Genomic DNA, 17,484 nt, shown 5'->3' on the forward strand with positions numbered 1-17,484 from the left:
TCGGATAAATGGCGCTGGTCCATTAAGATTGCCCCTCAGATCTTGTGAGGAAGTAATGTGAACGGCATTAGTATTGGCCTAGTGAAATTCAGGTGAGGAGGGGAGCTTGGTTACTGTCAGCTTTCTTAAAACTGAGTTGGAAGTAATTACATAGGTCTGGTCCTAGCAGATGTATCTGTCCTTTTAATGACATCAAGAAATGATTTACTGGAGGTGCTGAATGTCATCTAGCAGTACTCATATTTGCGTGGGAAGGAGAAAGAAGGAGGACACTAGGCAAGTACTAAGCCCTTAGAATGTGTTTTATATATATCTCCTTGTGGTTTTTTTTTCTTTTTTCCCCAGGAACATAAGTGGAATTAATTCCCTAATACTATAACTATGACACTTCTAAAACTTAGTAGCCGCTGAGTAGCCCTGGTAGGATCCAGGTTTTCCCTGGTCACTTACTCAGCCTGGGCAGAATTGAGCAGCTCGGTGCTGGATTTGCTGTCCGCAACCAGGGTGTTCTCCTCAGGGTTGTGCTCCAGCAGTTGAACGCTGATCTCGTAGGTGTGTGGAGTGCTCGGGCTCACCGCACAGTCTAGTGGCAGCTGCCATGTTTGTTGAAAAACAGCAAAACAGGTGGTGCTGGTATGGCCTCCCTGCTGTGCAGAGGCCTAGCAGGAGGACTTACCCAAGCTCTGGGAGAGCTGCGCTCAGTTCCACTTTCTGTCCAAGAGGATTTCAAATCGTATTGCCCGCCGTAGGGGATAGTGATCTAAATAAGAGAATGAAAGCAGTTTGGGCTTATGGACTGATGGGGGATGCTCCTAACCCCTCCAGTGGAAGCTGTTCCGCAGTGCACAACGTGATTAAAAGTTAACAGGGTAAGGGTGCAGCGGGGGTATGTCACTGTTGACCGCAGTTTATGATGCTCATGTTTGGGTGAGGATAAGTGGGCTCCAATCTGTTCTCCAAGGTCTGCTTACATATTTTCAACAAATGTTTAGAATGCTACAATGCTTAGGGTGATGTAGCTTATTTTTCTAGTGGTCATTAGTTTAATGTATCTTGTACTAGATTTATTAGAGTACACGTGTTGGTATTTCTACATTGATAATGGACTGTTCGTGGAGAGAAGTAATACACCATGCTCGTTCCTCTCTGTTTATGTCTTTAAAACTGTATTACTTCTGGTAGCTAGCTAATTCTGAGTTCTCAGGGAATAGTGTAACAATATAGGGAGTGTTTTAAATGTAAATACATGTTCACAAACTCTCTTTTAACATTGAAATTCATACAAATAATTTGGCAACTTAATTCTTTTACGCACGCACAGTGAGGCTGCAAACTGTTCGTATCTGCATTAATGTATAGGTTTTTTTCAGGTTTTGTCGAATCAAGATTTCTTATTTTCCCTATAACTCAGCATATAACTTCCTCTAGCATCTGATTTGAGGAAAACTTGAGCTAGGTTGTTTCCGTCTTCCCTTCCCAATATGAGGGCTTTCAGATTGCAAACTAATTCTTCTGTACATGTATTACTTACAGTGATTCTCTGTATGTACTTCCCTTTCACTTTGCCTTCATTAATTATCAGTTAAAAAAGATCCTTGCAGGTCAAAATTCTTAAAGATGAGGTATTTCCACTTACGTGCACTCTAAATATGGATCTTGTATCAACTGGCTTTTGCTGCTAAATTTATTTTTCATAGTATGTTGCGGGATGGGGTGGTCTTTCAACAGAACTGAGCTCTGTCCCTTTTGACTAATCAGCTGTCTTGCCTGTAAGAGAAAACCCTGTTTGTATGCAGCTAGCCTGGAGTTTGCTGGGCTGACACGGGCTCTTCAGGAAACGCTGTGGCCGGGGAGCAGAGGGGTAGCAGTGTGGGTGAAGTTTGCTGCACAAAGGGTGGGGTCAGCGAGTTGGGACCAGGAACACAGACTAGTTGTTTTCTCCGTTTACAGGTTTTTGTTCCAGGTTGTTCTGCAGCCTCATGAAACGCTGCAACATTCAGGTTCTGGGAAATGGCAGGGGAGGAGGTGTACATGAAACACTTTCAATTTTATTTATTTGTTGATTTTACAGGAAAAAAAACCCTTAGTGTCTAAGGTTAATGTTTTTAAATATAGAACAGATCTTTTGTTTTAAGACAGAGTTCAGAGTCTTTTAACAGAACCTTTCTATGGTTCAGTCACAGCATTTACAGCAAACTGAGTTTGAATAAAAGTGCAATTTTGGTATCAAAGATATTCAAGAAGTAGATTTTTATAAAATTATATTTCAGCACATGCTCAGCTTTTTTAATAGATGTGCTTTTACGCAACAAGAGAAAAAAAAGTAGTGAACCCAAAAGAGTTTTTTATTTTATGCTTATTATTTTCAAACTACTTCCTTATTTGAAGGCCATTGATTAAACCAGAATGATTTGATTGCCTTTGGCTTAGTGCTGTGTAATAAACATTATGCAATTGCATCGCCCCTGCTTGTTCATTAGTTCTTTCAAAGGTAGCTCAGTGAGTTTTCCTGACACTGTCCTGTTAGCGCTCTCTGAAATCACTGTGGTAGGTTTGTTTTAATTTATTGAGTGACACGTATTTTAGAAAGTATTGAACTGATAAATCTAGGGTTCCTTAGACATTTTGGGTAAAAAAAAAAAAAAGGAAATCTCTTTTCCTATTTTTACATAGGTAGCACACGTTCTGACTTTTCATTTAGATCTGCTGGCTGTACTACAGCACACGAAGCACGATCATGTAGTGTGCACCACTTAAAATCATCATTGGTATTGCATGCCAGGAACTGTAATCTATGTGAACCTCAGTTCCTAATTAATGAGGAGGAAAGTTGAAATAGAAATTAAAGTACATTAATTGGGTGTGGTCTTCCATCTCCTGAGCTACTGAAGGATGTTGGAAATCTGAGTGCCCTCCTAGTTACTTATGATATTGTGGCAGCTTCTGTTCAATCTTTATGAAGTCCCAATTCACTGCGTTAAAGAGCAGTGCTTCTAACGTGGCATGTTGTCTTTATTCTGTTGAACTATATCAGGGGTATTTAATTTTTACTTCCTGTTGAAAATATGACAATGTATATTTGTAAAGATCAGTAGGTTTTGCTCTCAGAGTGAAGAAACCTGGAGTATTGCTAGTATTTTATTTTTTTGAAACAAGTTGTTTAAGTGAATTCAGAGCAATTTTTGAAATTAGGTTGTCTAGGTGGCTTGGGTAAGCTTGTTCTTATTGAGGATGGCAAAAAATGCATTTGATTTGAGCAGTTTGGAAGTTTTCTTGTTTATATACTCATCCTTGTGTTTGTGTTGTCTTACTGGACTTTCCCTTTGTGTAAGAAATTCTTAGTTTAATTTGTAAGGGCAGGGAAATTTCAAATTTAATATAGGGAGCTTACAAAACAAGTTTGTCTGAGTTGTTAATGAAGCAAGCACTTATGCCCTTGCACAGGTAATAGCTTGATGTTGATGTAATTACTAGTTTTTCCCCACCCTGAATATTAGGTCAAAATGGACTCTGGTTTATTTCGAATTTAATGAAACCAATAGTTATGTGGGAACGCGCAGTTGTATGCCTTCCTACTTAGCTACAAAAGACTTTCAAATAAGGACATTCTCACAGTTTGTTCGGCGTATTAATTTCAGTCTGTCTTTCTGAATATTAGTATAATTAGGCATGGAGGTTGATTGGGCAAAGCTGGAGAACAGAGCTCATTCAGATGAACTAACCTTTGTCACGTTGCCTTTAAAATTTTGGACTAGTGAATTCCCCCCCCATTTGCACCCCCTTCTGCTGTCACTCTGTTAAATATTGGGATACCTGAGAGGCCAAAGTAATTCCTCAAAAGAAGGGCAAATGGTGACCTTGGTGTGCCACGTTTTCAGGCCTTCATGACTTTGCTTCGGTACAAGCAGCTTTTATGCTGCGGGTTGTGCTGTCTTTGGGAAGAGAGGGAAAGCTGTTTGTACTTCATCTAAGAAATTGTCACTTTAAGAGTGGAGGTGTTAACCCCAAAGTCCTGGATAAACTCGCATCTAGGAAACTGTACACTGCCTACTGAATTTCCCTGTAGCCTAAAATGCATACATGGGTTTGTTTTGGTTTTGTTTTGGGTTTTTTTTTTTTACTTTTCTCACAGACTACTCCCCAGAATTACTGTGATGCAGAACGTGGCGGATGCCATGTTCCAGAGTAACTGCTTTTCACCACTGGGAGGAATGAATCTTGTATGTAGTGTATGTATTTTCACATGCATTAAGCAGTTTAGGATGAAAGGTGTTATGACTACTGGATACTATCATCATTTTATGAGCAGGATGTCTTTATTAGATTGGAATTGATGAACGCTTGCCAAATTTTGTGCATAGTGAGTCTGCTTCTGGAGAGACGCATGTTCACTTCCTACATTAAAACTCTTTTTTTCCTTAATTTTAAATAAGTGATCTGTGATTCTGTTGCGCAGAATGTGGCATAAAATTGAGCAGACTTATTTAGGGTTGCCCTTGAACGTTGTGAGTGTTTAAGCCAGATTTACAAGAATATGGTCACCGATGATTCATGTTGAGATGATGTTTTTCTTCCCTGTAATGGAACATATGGGAGTATGTAGCATATGGTACTGCTGAAAATTGTTAAACGCAGAGCACTGATTTATTACACAGCAAAAAGAGTTTGGATTTTTAGTCTAACGCTGAGCAGAAAGCTTTGTAAACAGCTCTGGCTGCTGGTTTGTATTGGATGCACTGCTGTGTTGTGGTAAATTTTCAAAGAATTCCTTTAAATGGGAACAGCATTCTTCCAAGAGTTCTGTACGCGTCCGTTGCACTGGAGTGAATATATGAACTCACTGAATGTTTCATTAAAGGAGATGGGATTGTTGGGGTTTTTTTAAAGACTGTCTGGAACAGCTTTGAATGTATTGCCTCAGCAACTCTGCCTTGACAGTCTGCCTAGCCTTTTAGCGACCCAGAGGGATGTTTATTTTCTTATGGTTCAGTCTCGCTCTATGGGATGACAACTTCAAAACTGAAATCCTTTCTGTCTTATATGGGAAGTAGAGGTATTAAGAATGTGTAAATATGTAGTTTTCTTCCAGTCTTACTAGCCAAAACATCTTCCTTCTGTGTTTCGGGTGGGTTTTTTTGTCTTCACGTGACTTCTGGAGGGTTTTTTTGGTGAGGCGGGTGGAGGAAGAAAATGTACACCTTGATCCTTCCAGTGCACGGAGGAAAGTGTACTAAAGTGCGGTTACAGAGAACATAAATTCCAGCCATGTATTTCCTTGTGCTCTGCTGTGTTTCTTGACTATTCATCTTTTAGATTATTATAATCTCTTCAGAGCAGGCACCACTTCTGTGTGGCTTTGTAGGTTTTAATACAGCGTAACTGAAGCTCACAGTCACTGTAGTAATATAGATAATAAATAGTTGGTCATAAAAGTACATTGATTAGCTTTTTCAGAAATGATTTAAGCAATAAGCAGGAACCTTCATTTAAACCATAGAATGGTGTTTGTTTGTCTTTTTTTTTTTTTCCTAATGAAAAACTTGAGTCAATTTATTTGTAAACATTAAAATACTGGTTAAAAGAGACTTTATGCCAAATTTGGTACTGCTTTTGTTAGGCCAAAGATACATAATATCTGTGAGAGAATAGATATGCTCTCTCAAATTTGTAATTTTTTTTTGATAAAAATCAGATGAGTCTTATTTACTTCTTTCTTGGTTTATGACGATCTGCCTTTCAGTTCAGGGTTTCTTGTGCGTTTCTGCTTACTTTGACTGGTTCAGGTGAAGTTTAAGTATGCTGTATCCTTAAGGGAAAAAAAAAAACAACATTTGACATCATTAAAAACTCATGTTATTTAATAAAAGGAAGTAGTATCTATCGTTGAGGGAATTAACTAATGACCTCTTGTTACCATCGCCTTCAGGATCTTAGATCCTCCCTTCGCTTGCCTCATTCTTAGTCATAGATTGGAAAAGGAAAACAGGCTTCAAACACCCCCCCCCCCCCCCCCCAACTCTTAAGCAGTTTCTCAACTTCAGATGAACTGATCGTTGACCTAAACCATGTGAATAAACTGGTCAAGAAAATACTCCCTTTCCACTTGCAGAACATACTACTGTTATTAAAACTTACATAGCATGTCAATTAACTCTACGTACAGGTTAAAACTGGGAACTAGACTATTTTAAAAAAGTGTTAGCCTCAAATAAATTTTAATTTATAACATTTTTAATCTTAACATTGGTTGTGGTCTCAGTTTTAACTCTAAGCTTCTTTCAAAAGAGGGGAAAAACATTTCTTATCTGGAAAGTACGCGAGTGGCAGAGCAGATAAGATAATTGAGACCTAAATGTGAGCTGGGATGGAAACAGTCTCTGTTAAGAGTCAGGTCTCATCCGCTTTGCCACAGTCAGGCGGTGCTTTAATGCATACTAATGCAATGAGTTTTGTCATCCTGTGGAGAATGCAGTGAATTTTGACGCTGCTGCTGCTTTTGCATTAAGAGACGTGAGCCTTTAGCTGAAGTGTTAGAAGCTTGTGTTTTCATAGTCAGGAGTCTTATGTTCATTTAGGAAGCAGACAGCCAAAACTAGGAGGTTTTTATGGCTCTCCTGCCTGTAACCACATTTTGCTCCTGAAGTGAGGAATAGAAATAAAAAACTTGTTGTTCCACTCAGGCAGTTGTTTCTTAAAATTGCTTGTGTACATTTTCTGCGTGGTGTCTTTTCTCTGTGGAGGATTCCCACAGAAGATAAGAAGCTTTCCATTTTCAGTTCTTTCCATAGAGAAAAAGCTCCTGTTGTGGTTGTAAAGGTTGTGTCCAGCACTTGATGGCCCAGGTGGGCAGGAGGGTAGTAATGCAGATATCTAAAACCAGAATAAACGAGTAACTCCTCATATTACTTTTTTACTACACAAAGTCTTATTTTTACTTTGCAAAATCAGAGTTAAAGTAAACAATTTTCAACTTTTTATTTTAGGGTTGCTTTACCAGAAAGTATGTAATTTCAAATGAAGTTACACGCTTACGGAAGCAGACATTAGAAGATTTTTGGTACAAAATCAGTATTGGACTTAGTATTTTGCTGCAGGAAATGTAGTCACCATATGAATATAACATATATCAAAAGATACCTAACTTATGCATTTGAGAGCTGCAGAAATTGCAAGTAAATGTGTGATCTGCAGTAGGAGCAGTTCAAATCCTAAAGGCTGACTGAATATTCACTTGCTCAAGTGCTCCAAATTTCAGGTGTGTTGGGGACCTTTTCTACATTTCAGGTTTCCAGCTGTATGTTATAGTGAGCTTTCTGCCAGTCTGACAATGATAGTTTAGTGCCTTAGAATAAAGTAGTAGAAAGTTGCTGACTAAAGGCTTGTTGTTTATTTTCTTTTTCCTGGCCACCTGAGTGTTTTAGAAGAACATTGGTTATGTTTTTGAGCAGTCTTACTGTTTCTTGATATGCTGAGCCCAAACCAGCCAGAGGTGGTCAAATGAGATTGTGGTCTGATCTGTTACACAGTTTGTGTTGGGTCCAGGCTCTGGAGACATCCAGAGAGGCAGAGGGACAAGAACCCCCGTCTGCTGACATGCGAGCTGGTGGCTGGAGCCCCAGGCTATCAGTGCAGCTCTGCTGGTGTTTAAGATCAACTCCTTGCAAATATTTTAGGAGGGTTATATTCAAATGCTATTTATAAGACCAGACTAATTTCTTTCTTCATAATGATGGCCTTTTGGCTGATGACAGGGCTGGAATCTGGAAGATCTGGATTCTGTATGCCACTAGTCAGCTGCGTATCCACAGGGAAGTCGTTTGCTAGCTTTCTGCCTCGTTTTTTATCTGTATTTAAATTAAAAAAAAAAAAAGTTGACTAATACCTGCCTGACAAGACTATGAGAGCACAGTTAGTAGCCTCATGAGTAGCCTGTGAGATCTTTGGAAAACACTATAGGAATGTTCAAGGGGCTTGTTATGGTTAAGGCGCTCGCAATGAGAGAACTGGTTAAGCCTGGGTTATTGTTAGACCATTCATTAAGGAGTCTTAATAGCTGAAGCTATGATAGTAGCTGTTCCTGGCTTCACCTTCAATTACCCTGGGTAGATGCAGACTGCTGCAATACTGGAGCGCTGCAGTGGTCTGGAGTGGAACTAAAGCATATGCATTAATGTTTGAGTCCGCCTTGAGCGCTTCATTTCTATTTCACGGCTGGTTTTGCATGCAGGTCATGCCGTAGCCTAAGTGAATTTTGGCAGTTTAACATCGTGATGATTACTTGTTCTGCCACTGGTGAGCCCTTAGCACCTTCTTGCCAAAAGAAATACTATATATTCAGCTGAATTTTTCCTGTGTATCTGCCTAACTCTTTAATCTGCCATGTTTTCACTTTGTGAATTGAATAAAACATAAAAAAAAGTTTATTAGGCAAAACAGAAACTTTAGTCCTTAGTATTAAAAGGTGTAAGCCAAATATTAAAAACCTCTTAAGATTTGGCAATCTTCAAGCTCAGGTTGTCTTTTGACAACCCTTGAAACTTGTGTGAATGCTCATGTTGTAGTTTTAAAAAATTCATTTGATAGTATGTTTATAGAATATCTGTCAGAATTTTATCCCTTCTGGCCAGCATTATAATAAGCAACTATACAAGAAAAGGAGAAAACCCATTTTAGGAAAGACTAGATATCAAGTTTTTTCCCAAAACTAAATAATCTTGTCAGTCATTAGCAATGGTATCTTAAACTTTAACTTTCTTAAAACTCAGCAGTGCCACACTCGGGTACTTTAAAGTCAAGATACAGCCTTGGCAACTGAGGTCTAAATCCAGACATTTTTATTTGTCTTTGGAGTTTCATCTCTTCATGATTATATATGTAAGCTGTTTTCTGTGTCTTGACAGATTTGAAATGTATTGACTGAAAGAAAAATACAAACTCAGATTCCTGTTGAAACACAGGGCTTGAGGAGGTAGGGATCAGGGGTTTCCCATGGAATTGATTGATTGTGAATTTTGAATCACGAGTCTGTAAATTAACATGAATTTTAAGCTGATGTTACTGCTGAATTAAAACCAGCTCTTACACTAGCCTCTCCTTTCTCCCACCAAGTTGTGCTGGCACAAACCTTTGTGCTACCAGAGTGTGGTACAGATTGGGAAACTGATCCAGCTGCAAAATAACCATGTGTAGCAAAGCCAGAGGTCCAGGGGTAGGAATGGGCAGGTGGGGAATAAGGATGGGGCTGGAAGGTAGAAACTTTCCCCTAGGGAAGTAGGGGCAGTACTGCTAAATTATTATACTGTGAGTTACCTTTCTTTAAAAAAACCACCAAACAAAAAAACCCAAACATACCACTGTTCAGTTTAAGACAGTGAGTAAATAGCGAGTTTCACTTTCTGTTCTTGTGCATTAGCTGTGTCTAGCAGCGTTTGTGTTGTCTTGGGCTGCAAACTGCAGGGGAAAACTTGAATCAGCATTAACACGCCCTCCTTTCACTGTATTTTACCTTGTTTTGTGAAGTGCTTTTTTAGGAAACCCAAGTTCGGTGCTTTATATTACTTGCACCTGCTTTTTTTTTTTTAAAAGGTTTTGTGTTCAGATATATAATATAAACAAGGAAAGGCTTTTTTGAAAGGCTGACATATTTTGCTGCATGTTAGTTGTTCAGTGTTTATAGCCTACACAGAAAAATATCCCTGCCTTAAGAAGTGGGGGAAAACCCCGAGCAGAATGCTTGTCTCATAGGCAGTGACAATATTGACTAGAAGATGATGCCATGTATGCAAACAGGTATTGCCAAACACAAAAGTTTTATTTCATACTTCAGGTATACAATGGCTTTTTAAAATGTCAGGTCATGGCACCATATGACAGGAATCATGTGAAGGTGAAAAGTTATTTCTTAATATTAAGTCCTATTTGTTCTTGAAGTGTGAGAATTACTTGCAGTATATAACCAAGAACCTAAAATTAGAAAAGGGAGCACCAATGCATATTAATTTTCTTCAAATAGACTGTTTCATTAATACAAATGAGGATGGCTTCTGTTTGTTTGCTTTTTTGTTTAGGAAGCTCTTTAGTTTCGGTAAGCAGTACAGCACAACAGAAATCTTTCTGAGCATTGCGAAGCCCACCTGGTTTCCAAAGTCATCCAGAGAATTTGTGGTGAATGTGTAAAGAATAAAACACCTCAGTTAAAGAACATTTGGCTTCTGGTGGCAGGGCCTCCCCATCCAAAGAGCATCTGCAGCTGTTGTCGGTGAAGTTGTGGGTAAGAGTCTCAAGGGTGTATAGAGAGGAAGTCTAAGAACTTTTGTATTATGATCTCTGTCTTCCCGGTTGCCTTAAACAAAAAGGACAGCTTCATTTGTGTCATCATTCATAAATTAAGAACTCTTGCAAAGTTCAGCTGAACGCTGAGTGTCTGGATGAAACTCCCTCTGTATCCTATGCTTTTGTATTGCTGCAGCTCGAAAGCTGTGTAGGAGATGGTACAATTGTGTACGTGAAGAGTTACCGCTCTCATCTTGGGAGCCTGGCAGAAGGAACTTCCTAGTGCTGACTGCTAATGTCGCAGAACCACAAGTGTTTGCTATTACTATTAGTAGAAGGGGGATGTAGGGCGGAATCTACCTCCCCCCAACCGGGAACTGATTTAAGAAAACTGTTGCAAAGCTCAGACTGACTTAATGAAGCAGATGGCTGCCCTTACAGTCACCAGGAGTCTTGCCCTGCTTGGGGCAAGCAACTAGGAGGAGTTGCGGTGGTTGTGTTTTGTTTTTTTAAAAAACAGGGTATTTAAAACCAGGCTTTTGCACTTTGGTGGTTAACCGGTGGCCAGGGAGCTGCATTGATATGCAATAGGGAAGATTTTGGTTACTGTTTGGGTGTGTGGCACACCCTGCCCAGGCTGCGGTGCCCAACAGGTAGTGTTCCCTCTGGAGGTGGGTTAATACGAGCTGTATGACCTGGAGCCATCTCCTGCTCTAAGTGGGTTTTTAATTGGTCTTTTTAGTGTCAGGGTACCAATAGAGCACAAAATTTTTTTTTAATAACTGGCGTGTGATTTAGTCTGTCTTCTCAGGGGAAAAACTGTATGCGATGTAGAGGGCTTTTTCTGTTCATGAATTTGTGTGTGCTGCCCCTTTGTTAGAGAGGGCAGGTCAGGAGAACACATTGCCTTTCTACTGGAAGCTTGCAAAGATTTTGGAGGGTCTTTGCTGCTTTTGTATATTACTCTGATATCTAGGACCACCTTTTGAGTGGGACATCTGCGCAATTGAGTTTTATGTTATCCTAGGTTTCCTTTTTTCTCTCTTACCCACTATTGCTATCCTCATGTTTTATGTACAAAAAGTGAAGATCAAATACACTTAAAATGTTACGTTCGCCTTAAAAGGTTGCATGTTCGGGGGGGGGGGGGGGGGTCCCTGATCCCTGTAGTGGCATAGCAGCAAGATAAATGAACATGCTGATGTTCTACAGTGAGGTTTTAAAAAAAAAAAGAGACATCTGGGTGGAGGAAGCAAACCTCAAAAATGAAAGTTGCTTTTCTATTTTATGACCAGTCAAAATATTTTGGAATTAAAAACAAAGTTGAAGTTGAGTAAATTGATTTTTTTGAACCACTTGTACTAAGAGCTCATTTTATGTAATTACTGGGGCGTGACTTTAAATTCTGGGCAGGACTTTGTGGCTTGTTAGCATCTAGTTCAGCTTCTGATGTTGCAATGAAGAAGGAAGTGAGCGTGTGTGTTCTTGGGGAGGGGGAGAACGAAGCACTTCTGCCTAGCCACATAAGGTGGGAATTGCAGCTGGCCGGTTATTTTTAGCTTCTATGTCATTGTGAATGTGAGTCTTTTTTTTCTTTTTAATCAGAATGTTTGGTAAATGAAGCTGTCAGTTATTGTTTTGAAGATTTTTTTTTTCATACCAAAATGCACTAAACAGATGACTTCTTCACCCCAATTTTATTCATTAAACCTTTAAGTCTTTTTAAACCCCCAAAGCTGCAGGACTGGGTGTGATGCATTTCGCAAGTCTCTCTATCTGCTGTTGATTTTTGCAATTGTGCACCCATAACTAAGAATATAAGCATAGTAGGGACTGCAAGGAAAGGTGGGACCTTATAGATCAGCCTCTGTAGCTGGAGAAACACAGAAGCTTCATTAAAAATAAAGGATTTGATTTTGCTCCCTCCTTGCAAAAACATGCAACCATGTGGTCATAAGGACTTTTTCATGGGTAGGAGGGAGAGGCAAAAGATACCATCAGTTTCCATCAGTGTGTTTTCCAGTCACTGGCTGTAGTAGTGAATCATTTTTGTTCTGGTTGCTCATCCTGGCCTGAAAAGAGACATATAGAATGTTTCCATTTTAAGCTGTTCAGCATAATGGATAAATAAACTTACCCTTCCTATGTTGATTTTTGCCACAGTGGGTGAGCTTTCCTTCCTGGGATCAGTCTGTTTTGCTGCACTGGCCTAAAATATCCACCTTCTGAAAGCTCTTGGTGTGCTATCAGAACACCGATGGAAGAAAATGTTCTAACCATTTTGCTTCAGGGTTGCTGGTCTTAAAATGCACTGTTAAAAATAACAAGTTTTCTAAACGCATACAGCAATGTTTTCCTGGCTCCCTGCCTCTTCCCCCACATATTACATGCCATTAAAGGCTACCAAAACTCAGCAATCCTCAAGTCAAGTGCATAGCCATGTGCATTTGCTGCAGCATTAATAGTGTTTATTCCAGGCTTTCTTAAGGAAAATTGAGGAAGTCTTTTGTAGATGGAAGCTCTCTGCCTGTCACAGTAAGTACCACGCAAGCAGCAGCAATGCGTGCATGCTCTTTCTGCACCAGCTAGTATCCTTCAACCTCTGGTAATAAGAGAGAGCCCGGGGATCCCGAGTTGTCTCCTGGTCTTTGGTTAGACTGCCAGCTGCGCAACTGCGTTGCTGCCCTTTGTCAGGAATAGCTGTAAAACCATCAGCTCATTTCAGAAAGGCTAGTAAACAGCATTTGGAGTTTTAAGTACTGTCCTTATCTGCTGCCCTGTCACAGCAGCTCTTAAAACCAGCGATGACCAGAAAAGATTAAAAGCTTTCTGTGTGCGGGGAAAGGTACCCTACTATAATTTTGGGAGTGAAAGAGCAGAGGTAGATATGGCTCATGGTAACCTTTAATAAACAGTGTGGTGCTGACATGATAGTGAAATGCTGCTGTATTCAGGTACCAGGGCATATAGTTTCTGTCCTCATTACTCTTAATGTGTTTTGAAATTATTTTTATACTGCTTTAAACTGTCTCATGCTGACTCAGTTTGGCCATAAAAGTCTGAGGACTTCTGATCTGGAGCAAAGTTTCCTCTGTCAACAGAACAGGTATATCCTAGATGCAGGTTTTTCCTCTATTACCAAAACATCTCTTTCCATGTCAATCTTGAAGGATCTGCTGCTCTCGCTGTCTTTTTCTTTCCCCAAAGATCAGTTCGTTCACCAGCTTACGTTGGGCTCTGTCTACCTTTGCAAATACGTTTGCGGTGGCTCTTTCACATTTTCTGCTTGAGAAGCTGCAGTGAAATACACAGTGCCTGATATTAAATAAGAAAGACCCGACGGTGAATGCTTTCGATCACTGGTTGCATACACCAACCCTGGAAGGAAGTACAGGGCTAAGAGGCATTTCCAGGCCAATAGAGGCAAAAGTATATGTAACAGTAGCTAAATTCCTTGTAGCTTTTCCAGAATCTTTATATAGTAATCTGGGCATATTCCACTGTTTTCAGAAGCAGCTTTAGAATTTTATCCTCCCTCGTAAATTACATGCCAAATGATGCATTTACTGAATTGAATCAAGAAACCTCTGGTGGTTCAAATGGAATCTTGAACCCATATGTAAGGCTGCCCAATTTATCTGCTGAAGTGTGTAACTTAGAGCAGGTAGTTGAGAAGCTCTGCTGTCTGGGTTGGGACTGACTTAAACCCAGATCCCAAACCCCCAAAACTTCCAAGGACAAATGCATACCAGGAAACAAACAAAAATTTGCTGTGGAATATGTCTGAATAGCTTCTGAGCATTAGAACATTTGCTGGCCTGTAATTAATTTTAATTATGATATATTTTGATTGGCTGTCCAAAACGTGCTTCACATGAATTCAATGCACTTCTCTTTTTGTGCTGGTCATCTTGTTCCTCGTCCTTAAAGTGCTTGTGCTCTGTCTGTCCCTGTTTTGGAAGATAGTACAGGGAGAGCCTGTACTAAGAAGAGCCTTCCGAAGGACACTTTGGTTTCTGTGTAGCCTTTAAAATCTACCAGGTTTGTTTAGCATTTGTCTTGGGTTACTCTTTGAGATTTACAGGGCATTTTGTGTTTGTTTTGACTGTTAATTTATCTCACTTGCTCAGTAAGTCCGGTCTCTTCTGGCGGCGGGTGATAGGATGGGAGGATTGGGATGCTCTTGGAGCCTGTGTTTGGAGTGCTGCACTTCAGGGTGCACACGTGGACTCTTTTTCCCTTAGTCTTTGTGTTGAATGCATGATTGAAAGGGCTCTGAAATTAACGTGATGATAGAAATGAAATAAATGGTTAAATGTCTTAATAATTCAGATGTGAAATGGCCTTGCTGCTTGTACTTCCCTTAGGGCTTGTAGGGTATTGGCCCATCTTTGGTGACAAAATACTCCAATAGTTCTGCTCTTGCGTAGAGGTGGGGCTTCCTCCGCTCAGCTCATGTATTAATTTTTAAGCTTGATACTGACATTTCAGTTACAGGTTTGGAAGCTATTTTACACTCTGCAGAGGAAAATGTCACTGGTCATATTTACAGTATAGTGGTTGGTTAATAAATATACACACGGCAAGCTGTGGGATGATTGCCTGCTGTGTTATTCTTAACATGCCATGGAAATGGTTCTGTCTTCCTGAGTAACACTCATATAGCAATAATGTACGTGAAATGTTTTTTAAAACACTATTTTAAAATGCCAATGCTCATATTCAGCTGTTGACCAGAGATATGAGTGATGCTATGCTGACGGTTGGTGGTCTTTTAATTGAAGAATTTATGCAGATGTACTTCAGGGGTTTTTCTAAGAAGCATTTTGAAGCTGTACATGTTCTGCATGTGTATAGTAAGGCAGCTGAATCATACCCTGTGGAAAAGGCCAGTTTAAATCCACTTACTGATCCAATACCAGCACAGGTAAAAATTTTTGGATCCTCCCTTCATCCAGACTGGGTGAATGTAGAGCTGCAATGTAAGATTTCAAATGCCTGTTAGTGTAATTTAGCCTAGACTTCTGGGTGCGCAATGCTATATTGAAAACAGTGTAATGCTGAGCTCTCTCTGCATCCTGTAAGGGCACCTCAGGGATGCTGTGCTTTGTGAGCACTGTCAGCTGAAAATTAAACTGGGGCAAACCAGGTCACTGCACAAATCCTGCAGATGTTCTCCGGGTAGAACTTCTGGTGATGACTGACATCATGTGCCCAGCAGTCCTTACTGTTTGGAGATCCTGCCGAATCTTAAACTTTCTTGGCTCTGGAAAATCAGTTCATGTAGTTCTTGTGAGTGAAGGGAGCAGCGGTGGTATACTTTTCTCTATCAAACAGTTAAGCTACTTAGAAGCCACAGTTTTATTCTTTGTAGAGGGGGAAATAAGGCAGAGTGTTGCAAGCACACTTTATATAATATGCATAATTTTGCTTACATTATACACACTTCTTGTGCTAATACAAACTCTTACGCATACAAGTGGCACTTCACTAGAAAGGTGAAACACAACAAATGTGTGATGGCCATTTTGCTGAGCAGGTTTCCTGGAACAGCTACCTGTGAGCTTTTCTTCAGACTCCCAGAGATTTGTTTGACAAATCTGGTTTTGTTTTTGTTTTTTTTCGTTTGTTTGTTTGTTTTTCAATAGTGCTTCCTGTAGCATAACTTAAAATACATTAGGGCAGATATTTGCCATTGTATGCATAGGCCTCCCCATATAATGCACTTTCCTGTTGCTTTAGGGAATTTGGATTTGCGTTTTCCGGAGAGCAGGAAGGACAGGGGATTTGAACAGGTTTACATATGTAGAAGTCTTGAAGATACAAAATCTGATTATTATAACCATCTCATCTATGTAGCACTGATTGCAGCTAGAAACAAGATAATGGATATATTGATATGATTGTGTTGACATCTTTTGATTCTGCTTTGAGATTGAATGAATGCTGCTTTGCAATGAAAGGCCACATGACATCTGAAAAGAGAAGAAATGCTGCTATAACTGATACTCTCCTTCGGAACTAAAACCATCTATAGATTGCTGCAGTGCAGGTCTGTGCCTTAGTTTGTTGCTACCAACTGTAGTGGTCTGGTACTTCAGCACAAACCCTTAATTTATTATAAATATTTGCAAAGAATTCCAGCTACTTTTACACCAGGTGATGTCTGAAAATCCCCTGATCAGAGGTCTTTTAAAGAAAATTCAATGGCTGGAAAAAAAAATAAAGTCATCTTGGGCTACGTCTGATGCTGGCAAGGGGGTTCTGTGAGCGCGAGGGAAAACTGTGTGTGTTATCGTTGGCTTTATCACCTGATACGGAAGACTTGCTTATACCACTGATTTCAGAATAAGCAACTTCTATAATGGACTGAAAGTTTCCAGTTGCTTCTTTGAACTTGCTCTTACACTTCTCCTTACAATGCTGCTGTGGTAATTAAGCACTTGTCAACAGCCAAGTGCTAAGTATCAGTACTTATCTTTGTCCTTTTTGACATACTACTGCTAACTTATTACAATAGCATTAAAGACTATTCAAATGTAGTGCCACATTTAGCCAAGCTATGTAGAAATGTATTTTTAAGTTCATGCTCAGAGAAATTAATATTCAGTATAAATATTGCAGATAACTGGGGGGGAGTTCCCATTTTACAGGAAGTGTCCTGTTTTAAAAGAGAGCTAATAACTGGTCTGTGGTTGTACAGGGAGCCTGTATGAATCTGGGAATTAATTCTCAGTAAGACCAAACTCCCTCTTATGGACTGTTATTGGGATAGCAAATAGTTTTTTGTGTTCAAATACTAGGGCTTGTAACTCTTTTTGCAGTCACTTTCATGGTGAAAAATAGTGAATCTTATTCTGTGTCAGTGGCATTCTCTAAGCAACTGTCCTTCCAAGTAGTTCAACCTAATGGGGTAGAGTGTTGCTGGTTTGTGCTGGATTTGTTTTAAGTTCACTCCATTGATAGATGAGGATGTAACTGTCAGGTATTCAAAAGTGAGGTGGAATTTCTCTTTTGTCCTACTGGATTTTTATCAAGAGTCCCGGTAATTCAAGAAGGCTATCTTGTACTCGCTGAAGGTGAGACTACTACTATTCAGTAATTCTAGGAGCCTGAGGGCTTATCTGGGAGTGTTATTCATTTGCTACTTGCACACAAATGTTTGAGCTCTCGTTATCAGATTAGAAGTAAAAAACAAAAATGTATCATAGC

The sequence above is a fragment of the Pygoscelis adeliae genome, unplaced genomic scaffold, assembly GCF_000699105.1.
Source record: "Pygoscelis adeliae isolate BGI_AS28 unplaced genomic scaffold, ASM69910v1 Scaffold358, whole genome shotgun sequence".
Classification (NCBI taxonomy): Eukaryota; Metazoa; Chordata; class Aves; order Sphenisciformes; family Spheniscidae; genus Pygoscelis; species Pygoscelis adeliae.